The following is a 12,737-nucleotide window of genomic DNA, read 5'->3' as shown; positions in this document are numbered from 1 at the left end:
TTGTTTTCTTCACTACAAGCACAGCACTATAAGACGGTGTTTGATTTATATTATACGCCTGCTCATCTCGTTAAATGGGGTGGATTACAAGGGATAAATTGCCCAAGGTGTGGGGTATTTGGAGCTGATATTACCCATATGTTTGCCACCAGTGGGAAATTGATGGCATTGAAAGATGGTATTCAACTTGTGTTAAAAGGAATAGTGGGATATGAAATCGATCTGACTCCTGAGATTATGGTCCCAGGGTAACAGAGAGAGCGGGGGAAAGGCACAGAGCCTTTATTTTTATGGCTATGGTGGTTTATTGATTGTGCATCTCCTCCGCATGGTTGGACCCACTACCCCATCGTGGCAATAGTGGCTGGGCAAATTGTTATCCGTGTATCACTTTGAAGTTGCTTTATATGAACGGAAGGGGAGATCGGCTAGGGAAAAAGAGAAGGCAATATGGGGGCAATTTCAAAAATGGATTATGGCTCATTAATGGATGGTTGTGGTTAAAGTTCTGCCCCTCAATGGAATGTAAATTGCGTTCTCAATTAGATTATGTAATTATTTTTGATTTCCTATAAAGACCAAATGGGAAATTTACTGTCATTATTTCTCTTTCTTTTCCGAACAAAAAAAAAAAAAGGAACTCGATGTCTGGGGTCCATTTGTTATTAAAGAAGACAGCCCCATATACATCAATGGCCACCCCGGGACCAAAGATAAAAGCAGGAGCAGATATGTTTGTACATTAGTTTGGTGGTTTTGCTATCTCCAAGAATCTCTTTTCTGGAAAGTCTTGGGCCAAACAGTATCCTTCCTTAAGGTGCCCCTCCTGTGCATTGTATCTGACTCAGTTTGAATATAGCGAGGCTTGGTGAGAAGGTACAGTGCTTTCGGATAGGTCTTCTATCGGTTCAGATTCACTACCACTCTATGGGGTTCTACTCTGTTGGGTTGTATCTTGGCACTCATCCTACATAAGTATAGGTGGGAAAGGTGCTCTTTTTGAGGCTACCTCTTGGGACAAGTAAAGCCTGTCTGTGCCTACCCATGCGGTATCAGCAAACAGTTATAATATGACCTGGCTGATGTCTTGGAACCCACGGAGGCCATGTGCTAATACCTTGTTTTGTGTAAGAGAATGTTGCGTAGCGGGTGAGGAATGCTGGTGATGGGTTGATATACTTATACGAGACGTAGGAGAGGTCCCTATGCAAGTGCTGCAACAAGACCTGGGTGGACTCCATTTGACTAGGCAGTTCTTTGGTAATGAATGGATGCAGCAACACAAATAGTAAACAGATGGTGTAGAAATGTGTAACAATACATAATTATTTAGCATTGTAGGTCTTGGGATGAATCCAGTTGAGATGTATGTAGAGCTCTGGTGATTTGTTTTTTTTAGTTTTAACAGATCAAAAATGTTTGTGGTGCAGATCACAGTTCTTTATGCTGTTGGGATTGTTGATGTGTTTGCTGACACAGTGATGGTCCACTGTAAAGGTAGTGCACTTGGAGGCTCAATTGTAGACCTGTTGGATAAGAGCTAGGATTGGCTTGTTATGTTAGAAAAACATTACAGCCCATAGTTATTCTTTTTAGCGATGCATTTGCGTCATTTTTTGACACAAAAGTGGTGCAAACTTACAAAATACCATTATATTTTGTAAGTTTGTGCCGCTTTTGCATCATAAAATGACACAAATGTGGCGCTAAAAAAGTATACATATGGGCCTACATCTCTACAAGTGTCATTGACAGTCATTTCTTATTAGTTCCTGTGCATTTCTTTGGGGTTGTGCTTTTTCTATACTTCATTCAGACCATTTTTAGTAAGGCGTCGGAGGGTGGCCCCACTTGTAGTATCTATTGTGAAAAAAAGTAGGTTATTGTTCGTGGACGTATTAAATTTATGGGTTGTTGGGTCTCCTGCCTCTCTGTGACTCACTAGTTGCACAGCGGTAAAGCATTTTTATGTGGTGATCTCATGTACATATTGGGGATTTCAGTTTATTAATTAGTCCTCTGTGGGTAACGACAGCCCTTGAGTATCCTCTTCTTCCTAGTTTGTGCATGGGTTTGCCATCGGTGCAGGTGGTATCTTCCGAACTATATGTGCACAGGGTGATTTATAAAGAGCAGGCATGTCACACGCCGATGTTAGTTGACAATAACAATGTGCCCTGAGGTCACATGTATACTCCTCTAGTCTCGGTATGTGGCGTGCACCGTGACCCTCACTAGTAAAATGTAAAAATGTAAATTAGCACTTGTATAGCGCACTACTCACCCGTTAGGGTCTCAAGGCGCTGTACTCATACCGCTATGGAACCCCTCCTGGCTTTTCCCTGTGAGGCACCCACTCCTGAGCACCCCCAGGGTGAAGCCAGGCATCCAAGCGCTGTTGGGGCAGTTGTGGAGATTAAGCAAGCTATTGCCCAGAGTTGCAGAGTGGGACCCATGAATTAGATTAGGCACTGAGGCGAGAATTATCTGGTCAAGGGGAATTGAGCCCAAGACCTCCCGAAGCGGGACTTGAACCCTGGTCTTGAGCCAGATCTCTGCTTCAGGGTCTGCCACTCTAACCATTGAGCCACACTTCTCCACCAGTCACACCAGGTGTCTTGACTACGCTGTTTTTCTAGAGACTACTTTGAGATATCTTTGGGCTTCTATTTATTGGTCTTTGGGCACTGACCTAGATCTTCACATGATCTCTTATCTTAATTGTCGTGAACTGAAAGGGGTTGGAGAGTTGTTCCATGGCCCCATGTGCCTCTGATATTGCAGTGTCCAAGATTGCTTCCTCTAGACCATGTGTGTAAGGTCTTGTGTGTTGGCTGATTTCTAGGCCTGACACAGGGGTGAGAATTCTTTGCATTCTATTCTTGCGTGGAATTGTGATGGATCTTTTCAGACTCCCTTTCCCCAGCACTCCCTCTACCGCAGACCACATTTTTACTAGACTTGGAAAACTTTGAGGGAAAGGAGGAGGCAAAATATTCCTGCACAGAGAGTCCGGTGCAAGGCCAAGAACTCAACAAAATTCTCCCAAGTGATGGTAATAGAATGGGATGGCTGGCTGTTCTGGTAAACCCCCTTAACTGAACTGGCAAAATGCAGTGCTTCCCAATCAGTCAGAATTCATGCGTGTGCTCTTGAGGTTATGAGGTCTTCACAATCCCAAGCATATGGGAAACCTGGCTTCCAACATATGAGGACAGCTTTGCTTTGAAACTAAAAGTGGGCCTCCAATGGGCTGGAGGCTGATAGCTTTCAGGAGGCACTGTTGGGACCACATGCCATAAAGGAATTTAAGTCCCAGGCTGGGTGCCCAAGAATGGGGACCTTCTAATTTAGTGATCCAAACCTGTCACAATTGACTTGTGGATGAGGGGACCTTGGTGCCTGCTTTTAAGCACAGGCCGGGGAGCCATCCTGCACCCCCTTGTGACACTGCCCTGTAGAAGGGTGGATTTCTTCTAGCATGATTACCCCCGTTTGTAGCCTATTTGCCAGTGTTTGTCAGTGTGTTTTTACTGTCTCACTAGGATCCTGCTAGCCAGGACCCCAGTGCTCATAGTTTGTAGCCTATATGTGTTGTCAGTATGCTTGATTGTGTCACTGGAGTTCTGCTAAGCAGAACGCCATTGCTTATGCTCTCTCTGTATACCCAATTTGTCACTGTAGTTTAGTGACTCTGTATTCCAATTCAGATTGGTACACTAGATCCCTCTTATAAGTCCCTAGTATATGATACCTAGGTACCCAGGGCATTGGGGTTCCAGGAGATCCTTATAGGCTGCAGCATTTCTTTTGCCACCCATAAGGAGCTCATACAAACACTCCTTCAGGTCTGCCACTGCAGCCTGAGTGAAATAGTGCACATACTATTTCACAGCCATTTTCACTGCACCATGTAACTTATATGTCACCTATATGTCTAACCTTCAGTTACTGAAGGCTAGGTGCAAAGTTACTGTATGTGAGGGCACACTTGCACTAGCAAAGGTACCCTCACATTGTCCAGGCCCAAATTCCCAGACTTTGTGAGCGCGGGGACATATTTATAAGTGTGCACTACATATATGTCAATAGATATATGTAGCTTCACAATGGTAACTCCATAAACGGCCATGTGAGGTGTCTAAGATTGTGAAATTAACCCCCAGTCCAAATCTGGTATTGGGGGCCAATTCCATGCACCCTGGGGGTTCAACCATAGGCCCCCAGTACTGGCAAACCAGCTCTCTGAGGTTTCCACTGCAGCCCCAGCTGCTGCCACCTCACGGACAGGCTTCTGCCCTCCTGGGGATTGAGCAGCTCAATCCCAGGAAGGCATAATAATGCATTTCCTTTAGGAAAGGGGTGTTACACTCTCTCCCATTGGAAATAGGGGTTACAGGCAAGTGAGGGGTATCCTCCCAGAGCCTCTGGAAATGCTTTGAAGGGCACAAATGGTACCCTCCTTGAATCATCCAGTCTACACCAGTTCACTGACCCCCTGTCCCTGCTCTGGTGCAAAACTGGGCAAAGGAAAGGTGAGTGACCACTCCCCTGCCCATCACCACCGCAGGGGTGGTACCCAGATCTCCTCCAGAGTGTCCCTGGCATTAGCCATCTTGGATTCCAAGGTGTGGGGACCCTCTGGGAGCATCTGAGTGGCCAGTGCCAGCAGATGACATTAGAGACCCCTCTTGATAGGTGCATACCTGGGTAGGTAGCCAATCCCCCTCTCAGGGCTATTTATGGTCTCTCCTCTGGGTGTTTCCTCAGATTCGGATTGCAAGACTCCACCAGGACTACTCTTCATTCTCTGCTTCAGCTTCTGACCATTGGATCAACTGCAGACTGCTCCAGGAGCTGCTGTAACTGCAACAAAGTATCCAGGAAGGCTACTGTGACCTGCAACTTAACCTCTAGTCAGCAACTGCACCAGTTTCCAGATTGTGCACGCTCTGAGGACTGCCTCTCTTCACCTTGCATCAGAAGAACTAAAGGAATCTCCTGTGTAGTCAAGAAGTCACTTCCCTGCTTCAGTAGGGACCTCTCTGCAGTGACAACCAGTACTCTGGGACTCCCCTTCTGTCAACGAACGTGATCCCTGGAACACAGGTGGTGGACCTAAATGATCCTGACTGTCCAAAGGTCCAGCTGTCCACATTTGGTGGAGGTAAGAGCTTGCATCCCCATGTCAGATAGAACCCCTGTGCAGCTCCTTGGGCTTCTGTGCACTTCTTCTAAAAGTCCTTCATGTACAGTGTAGCCCCGGTTCCCAGAACTCTATCCTTTGACGCTCAGCTCCCTGAGTTGTTCTCCAGCGGCACGGGATCCCTCTGTGTAGTGTTGCAACAACCTCACTTTGAAACTTTTTTGTCCCCATGTCCTGGGACTCCAGGGGTGCTGCCTGTTATTCTGAGTGCTCTCTGAAATGCTGAGAGCCCCCTCTGTCTCCTCAGTCTAAGTTGAGACCCTCATGTCCCTCATGGGCCCGGGCAGCACCTCTTTGATGCAAAACACGTTCTTGCGTGAACCAAGGCTTGTTGGCGGAATCCAGCAATGAAAACAGCTAGCATCCAACGACTCAATGTGGGACATCTCTTGCACCAAGCAGGAACCCGCAGCTATCTTCTTTGGTGCATTTCTGTACTTTTCTTCCAACCAGAGAATCTACTTTTGCACCTTCTTCCAGGTTGGCAGGCGCTCCTGTTCTTCCTGTCCTCTTCATCAACTTCTGGACTTGGTCTCCTCTCTCCACAGGTCTTCAGGTCCAGGAATCTATTGTTGGTTTCTTGCAGTCTTGCTTGGTTCTTGCATAATCCTTCACCACAACTTCTAGTGTATTCTGAGGAAACTTGCTGTACTTTACTCCTGTTTTCCTGGGCTCTGGGGTAGGGTACTTTACTTACCTTTGGTGTTTTCTTATACTCCCAGCACCCCCCTACACACTACGCTTGCCTAAGGGGGAATCCGACTTTCTCATTCCACTATTTTAGCATGTGGTTTGTGTTGCCCCTATGCCCATTGCAATCTATTGTGTTTTTCACTGTTTGCACTATTCTAGGACTGTTTACTTACCTGATTTTGATTACTAGTGTATATTATGTGTATAATACTTACCTCCAGAAAGAGTTGTGCCTCTAAGGTATTTGTGTCACTAAAAAAAAAGTACCTTTATTTTTGGCAACACTGAGTATTATTTTTTAATTGTGTATAAGTACTGTGGCCCATATTTATACTTTTTGACGCAAAACTGCGCTAACGCAGTTTAGCGCCAAAAAAATTAGCGCCGGCTAACGCCATTCTGAAGCGCCATGCGGGCGCCGTATTTATTGATTGGCGTTAGCCAGCATTAGCCGACCGGCGCTGCCTGGTGTGCGTGAAAAAAAAACACGTACACCAGGCAGCGCCGGCGTAGGGAAAAATGGCGTTTGGGCGTCAAAAATGGGGCAAGTCAGGCTGAGGCAAAAAAAAGTCTTAACCCGATTTGCGCCATTTTTTTTTGGCGCCCAGACGCCATTAACATGACTCCTGTCTTAGCAAAGACAGGAGTCATGCCCCCTTGCCCAATGGCCATGCCCAGGGGACTTCTGTCCCCTGGGCATGGCCATTGGGCATAGTGGCATGTAGGGGGGCACAAATCAGGCCCCCCTATGCCAAAAAAAATAAAAAATAAAATACTTACCAAAACTTACCTTCTCTCCCCTGGGGTGGGTCCCTCCATCCTTGGGTGTCCTCCTGGGGTGGGCAAGGGTGGCAGGGGGTGTCCCTGGGGGCTTGGGAGGGCACCTCTGGGCTCATTCTGAGCCCACAGGTCCCTTAATGCCTGCCCTGACCCAGGCGCAAAAATCCGGCGCAAATGCGGCTTTTTTAGTCCCACCCACTCCCGGGCGTCATTTTTGCCCGGGAGTATAAATCCGACGCAATAGCATCGCAGTCATTTTTTTAGACGGGAACGCCTACCTTGCATATCATTAACGCAAGGAAGGTGTTCACGCAAAAAAATGACGCTAACTCCATGAACTTTGGCGCTAGACGCGTCTAACGCCAAAGTATAAATATGGAGTTAGTTTAGCGTCGAATTTGCGTAGAAAAAAACGACGCAAATTCGTCACAAACGGAGTATAAATATGCCCCTGTGTGACTATATTGGTATTGTAAGAGCTTTGCCTGTCTCCTAGTTCAGCGTTGGCTGCTCTACTACAGCTACCCCTAGACAGCCTAAGCTGCTAGACACTGACCACATTCCACTAATAAGGGATAACTGGACCTGGTATGAGGTGTAAGTACCTTAGATACCCACTACAAACCAGGCCTGCCTCCTACATGCCCTCCCTCTGGAGTCTGGCCAGACAAACCCTTCCTGATGGTTCAGGAGCATAGTGGGGCCTAGGCTCCCACAGGCCCCCTGAAGGGTGGACTCTAGTGAGGATACCCAATTGACAAAACACATACAGCAGCCCTGAGCTTCTAAAACACAAGTAAAACTAGGTCTCATTAGGTCTTGTATTGAGTTTTAGTACAGCAAATTTTGAGGTGTGCATGAAATGGATGTTTTGCATTGTGTTTTAAGTTACTGCTCATTTGGGTTCTGCATTTCTGTGAAGGTATTACTTCTCTAAACAGTTAACCCTCCCTGCAGTGGTTTTTGCCCCTGTTCTTGTTGGGCTGGGTTCCCTTCTGTGGTTGTAGTTCCACATGTTTGTCCAACTACCTGACCCCTGTTATGGTGGTGTGGCAGGCGACTGACTTTCCTGCGGCTGAGTGTAAGGCGCATTTGGGTTTCCCTGGGCTTGGTTTTGTGGATGGAGATTTTGCAGGGACTAGTGCTGTCTCATCAACTTCTGTTTGCGATATGCCTTTATCTGGCATCTGTCAGCCATGTGACACATTCTGTGGCAAATGTAACATTCTTTATGGTCTGGCTGCTGCTAACCTCCCTGGTTTCCACCATTGTATCTAGATTAAAACCCTCTGGAGTTTTCTTGTGAAGCTCCCCTTAGGACTGGTGCCATTTGAACGCTCGCGGCCAAAGCAGCCTCCTTAAGGGTGGCCTTTTTCAATTTGTGCTGGACCAACTTAGAGGTGTCTCTCCGGGCTTGCTCCTGTCTTTCCCTGTTCTTTTTTTGTTTCTTTTTGTGATTGTGTAATATGTGCGCTTGTATCTCCTGCCAGGGTTTGGCATCCGGCCCCACTACACTGTCCAACCCACTTTGTATTCCCAATCCCAATCCCCTTGGGGGAATGCATCCTGAGGTGTGATTTGTTGCCTGGGCTGGGGGTGGTCTGTGGACCTCTGACTGTAGTCTGTGCAGCCCTCGCCGTACAGAGTTTGGTACAGCTTTGAGTGTATGTCACCTCCTTGGTGCATGTCTCGCTCCTGGTCTCTCTTTCTCTCTCCTCTTTCCCTTTCCTCTATGGGAAGGCTGCCCTGCCTATTGAGTTTGTTGTCCATATCTTTCTCCCCCTTGGGTGTTTGCTCTCCCTGGCCACCTTTGTTTATTGCCTATTATTTCATGACAGGTGCCCATGTGGCACTATTTCCAGTGACTCTGAGTTGGTGGTCCTCTGCAGAATTAGCTCCCCTGCAGAGGTGCAGGTGTGAGTCTTGATGTGAGCTGGTGGAGCTGTCCTTTTGTTTTTGAGTCTAGTGGTGCTGTGCATGCAGGTTATGCATTGTGATTGTGGGATTTTGGCAATTTGTGGATTGGTAGGGATCCACCTGGTCCGGCAGGCAGGAGATGCTCTACTGGTTGTATGCCCTCTCCCCCACTGTTTTCTTTGGTGCCTGATGCTTGTTGCTTGGGAAGGCCTCTGGTTTTCCCCAGGACTTTTGAAAGGCTTTCGGGTTTTGACGGTTTTGGTGTTTTACTGTGTTTTCTCATACGTTTGTATTGCATTTTGCTAGCACTGAGTAGTTATTAGTGTTGGATGTGGTAACATTTTTTTTTTACTCTGTTAAAGACTTTTCATATTGTGGTATTTCAGCCTCTTTGGCAAACTGAAAATAATATGTTGCTACCTTTAAAAGGACATTTTTTCTCTGTGTTATGACTTTCATATGCCATGTCAGGACTGTAGAATGTTCCCTGACTTTTGAGCCATCTTTTTGAATAGTACATTACCATTAGGCTACATTACGGTCCTTCTATGGATTGATTTCTTCACCACACTGTTCATATTTCACATTCCCATCTTCTGAGAATCTACTCCTGGGACATTGGTGCAGGGGCAGGGAGCACAAATTTAGCTCAGGGAATAGTTTTCTGCCTATCATGTTATATGTGTATGACTGCAAGCGCATGTGGAATTCTCCATTATCTGTGTGCTGCTGCCTGTGGATTCTGTCCACATTGTCTGTATTCAGCTGCAATCTCCCAGAGGGCAGGATCGCAAGGAGGTACAGATACTATACACACTCATGCTTTCCATCACCTTACTTCTGGCTGTACAATGATGTCAAGGGAAAAACTGAGCACCTTCAGCCTTTTCCTTTCCTTACGACTTGTGAATGCTTTATGGAGAACCGGGAGCAAAAGGAATGTCTTAAGAATGAAGCACCAACCTCTTTGCCTACACTAACAAACAAGCTGCTGGTTGGTTGATTGTGATGCCATAGAGTGAAGTCTTCTTCTCCATTTTGTGACCTTCGAGATAAGCGGTAAAATTAGTTTGCTGACTACTTACTTTTCTATGTGCTAAGCACAACTGTATATTCAACTGTATATTCAACACCAATACCAGCAGCAGGGTCAGCAGTTAGCTTTACAAGAAGGATAACTCATTTAGCAAGAGTGACCTTGAAGTTAGTAAGCCAGTCCCGCCAAAAGATTCTCCGGCTTTTCAGGTAGCCACAAGTCAAGGGTTAAGGGCACTGTTATACCTTTAGAAATGGCATGTGCTGACAGCCAAGAGACCAGACTTACAATTCCCACTGACTGGTAATCATGACATGGCTAAGCTGTCTTACCTGTGATAAATATTGATTCTAAAAGGAAAGAAAAAGATTAGACCACTTGAATGGGAAACCTTTTGAATGAGGGATGCAACGTTGTATGATTTGAGGGCAACAAGTGATGTAAAGGAGAAAGTACACAAATAACTGCTTAAACTAAAGAATGGTTTCCTCCAGAGTATAGAGGAGCAGAAGCTTAAAGACAATTGGAGAAAATCACAACTAGAAGAAATTGGGGTATTCCTGTCACTTTCTGTGGTGAGTGCACCATTACAGGAACAAATTGAAGGAGAAAACCCTTTGATGGAGGATATTTTGACGGGTAGGATGAGGGAGACAAAACAACCAGATGGCACCACAGCAACGGCTGAACAGACTGAGCTAGCTGCACAGCTGCAGGCCGAGAAGCAACAAGAAAGCCGTACTCTAGAATGGCGCTTGTTATCCCCTTTGCTGCCAGGCCTTTTCCCCCTCAGGTGCCAGGCCTTTTTCTTGGCTATTTGGGGCATTTTGCGCTTAGGCCCTCATAACGTTTTGTCCACATAAGCTACCCATGCCAAATTCGAGTCCTTTTTTTCTAACATGCTTTTTAATGGGAAAAAAGGGCTGTAGAAGAAGGCTTGTGGTTTTTCCCTTAAAATGGCATCATCAAAGGATTTGTAGTGCAAAAATTACCAGCTTTCAGGAAAAGGCAGACTTGAATCAGAAAACCACATTTTTTAACATAATTTTAGCATTTTACTGGGACATACCCCTTTTTACTATTTTTTTTGCTTTTTGCCTCCTTCAAGTTAGTGACAGAAATGCATGTGAAACCAATGCTGGATCTCATACAGCTAAACATTTCTACAAAGTAGACAACATTTTGAATTCATGAAGGGGTCATTTGTGTAGATCCTACAAGATTTTCCTGCAGAAAATAACAGCTGAAAAAAAACAATATTGAAATTGAGGTGAAAAAAACAGCCATTTTTTTCCATGTTTTACTCCGTAACTCTTCCCTGTGATGTCAAATTTTCAAAAGCAATATACCGTTGTGTCAGCTGGACTCTTCTGGTTGCAAGGATATATAGGGCTTGTAGGTTCATCAAGAACTGTAGGTACCAACAGCCAATAAAGGGCCTACATCTTGCAATGGTTTTTCATTGCATACCGGGTATGGGGCAAGTCATTTGGTGAAATATAGAGTGAAAAATAGGCATCAAGGAAAGCTTTGTATTTCTGAAATGGGCACAAGATAAGGTGTTGAGCAGCAGTAGATATTTGCACATCTCTGAATTCCGAGGTCCCCATACTAGCATTTCTCAAATAGATGTCTTTTTTATACACTATCTTAGATTTGGAAGGAAAAAATGTAGAGCAAGACAAGGGGCAATAACACTTGCTCTGCTATTCTGTGTTTCCCCAAGTCTTCCAATAAAAATCGTACCTCACGTGTGTGGGTAGGCCTATTGCTCGTGACAGGAAATGCAACATGGACACATCATATTTTTACATTGAAATCTGACATGTTTTTGGGAAAGTGCCTAGCTGTTGATTTTGGCCACTAGCTCAGCCGTCACCTAGAGAAACCTACCAAACCTGTGCAGTTTTGAAAACTAGATACCTAGGGGAATCCGATATGGGATTCTCATCACGTTCTGTAACCCAGAATCCTTTGCAAACCTTAAAATTTGGCAAAAAAACACTTTTTCGTCACATTTTGGTGATAGAAAGTTTTGGAAATTGAGAGGTGCCACAAATTTCCTTCCACCAAGTGTTCCCCCAGGTCTCCCGATAAAAATGGTACCTCACTTGTGTGGGTAGGCCTAGTGCCCGCAACAGGAAATGCCCCAAAACATAACATGGGGGAGGGAACCTGCAATTTTGGTCTTGTGCTCAGCAGCTATCTAGGGAAACCTACCAAACCCAGACATTTCTGAAAACCAGACACCAGAGGAAGTCGAGGGAGGTGTGACTTTTATGGATCCCACAGTGTTTTCTTACCCAGAATCCTCAGCAAACCTCAAATTTAGCTACAAATCACATTTTTCCCACATTTCTGTGTTGGATCACTGCACCAGGACACTTTTCCTACCACCCAACGTTCCCCTCAGTCTCTCGGAAATAATGGTACCTTACTTGTGTAGGTTTGCCAGCTGCCTGTGACAGTGAAGAGCCAAAAACTTGTCGAAAACGGGGGGGAACCAAAACGGTTCCAAAAGGGCAGTTTGAAAAAAAACATTTTTAGGCTGACAAGTATTGCAGAAGTTTTATCGGTATAGATGTGACAATATAGAACAACACACCTGGCAACACTGACCATCGAATATATGCACATTCCTATAAATTCTTATGTGTATGTGTATGGTAAATAACCAAAGTGCTCATACACTAATGTACATTGTTGCATGTACATTGTTGCAAAAATGTACATGCTGGAATCTCAAAAGAGAATCCAGTGAATACATACATTTACCAAATAGTGGAGCACATCATATGTAACATAAAACACATGTGACTTGTTGTTAAATAATTTAAGTCTAACTAAATAACATTCATAAATCCATTGTAAATAGGATAATGAATTAAAAAAAATATATAGGTGTTCATTCTTCTATCTTTCTAAACAACAAAACAACTCTCTTGTTAGTACAAAACTAGAATTTTAATTTAACCATACAAAAAATAGAAATACAAAAAGTCATAAAGACTTAAACCACACGTAATATAAAAAGAACAAAACAATGAGACAACATAAATACATAAAACAAAATGTATATACAGTTCTCTTGTGATCCCAAATAAT

This window comes from Pleurodeles waltl, chromosome 2_2, assembly GCF_031143425.1.
Source record: "Pleurodeles waltl isolate 20211129_DDA chromosome 2_2, aPleWal1.hap1.20221129, whole genome shotgun sequence".
NCBI lineage: Eukaryota > Metazoa > Chordata > Amphibia > Caudata > Salamandridae > Pleurodeles > Pleurodeles waltl.
Note: the sequence above shows the minus strand (reverse complement) of the source record.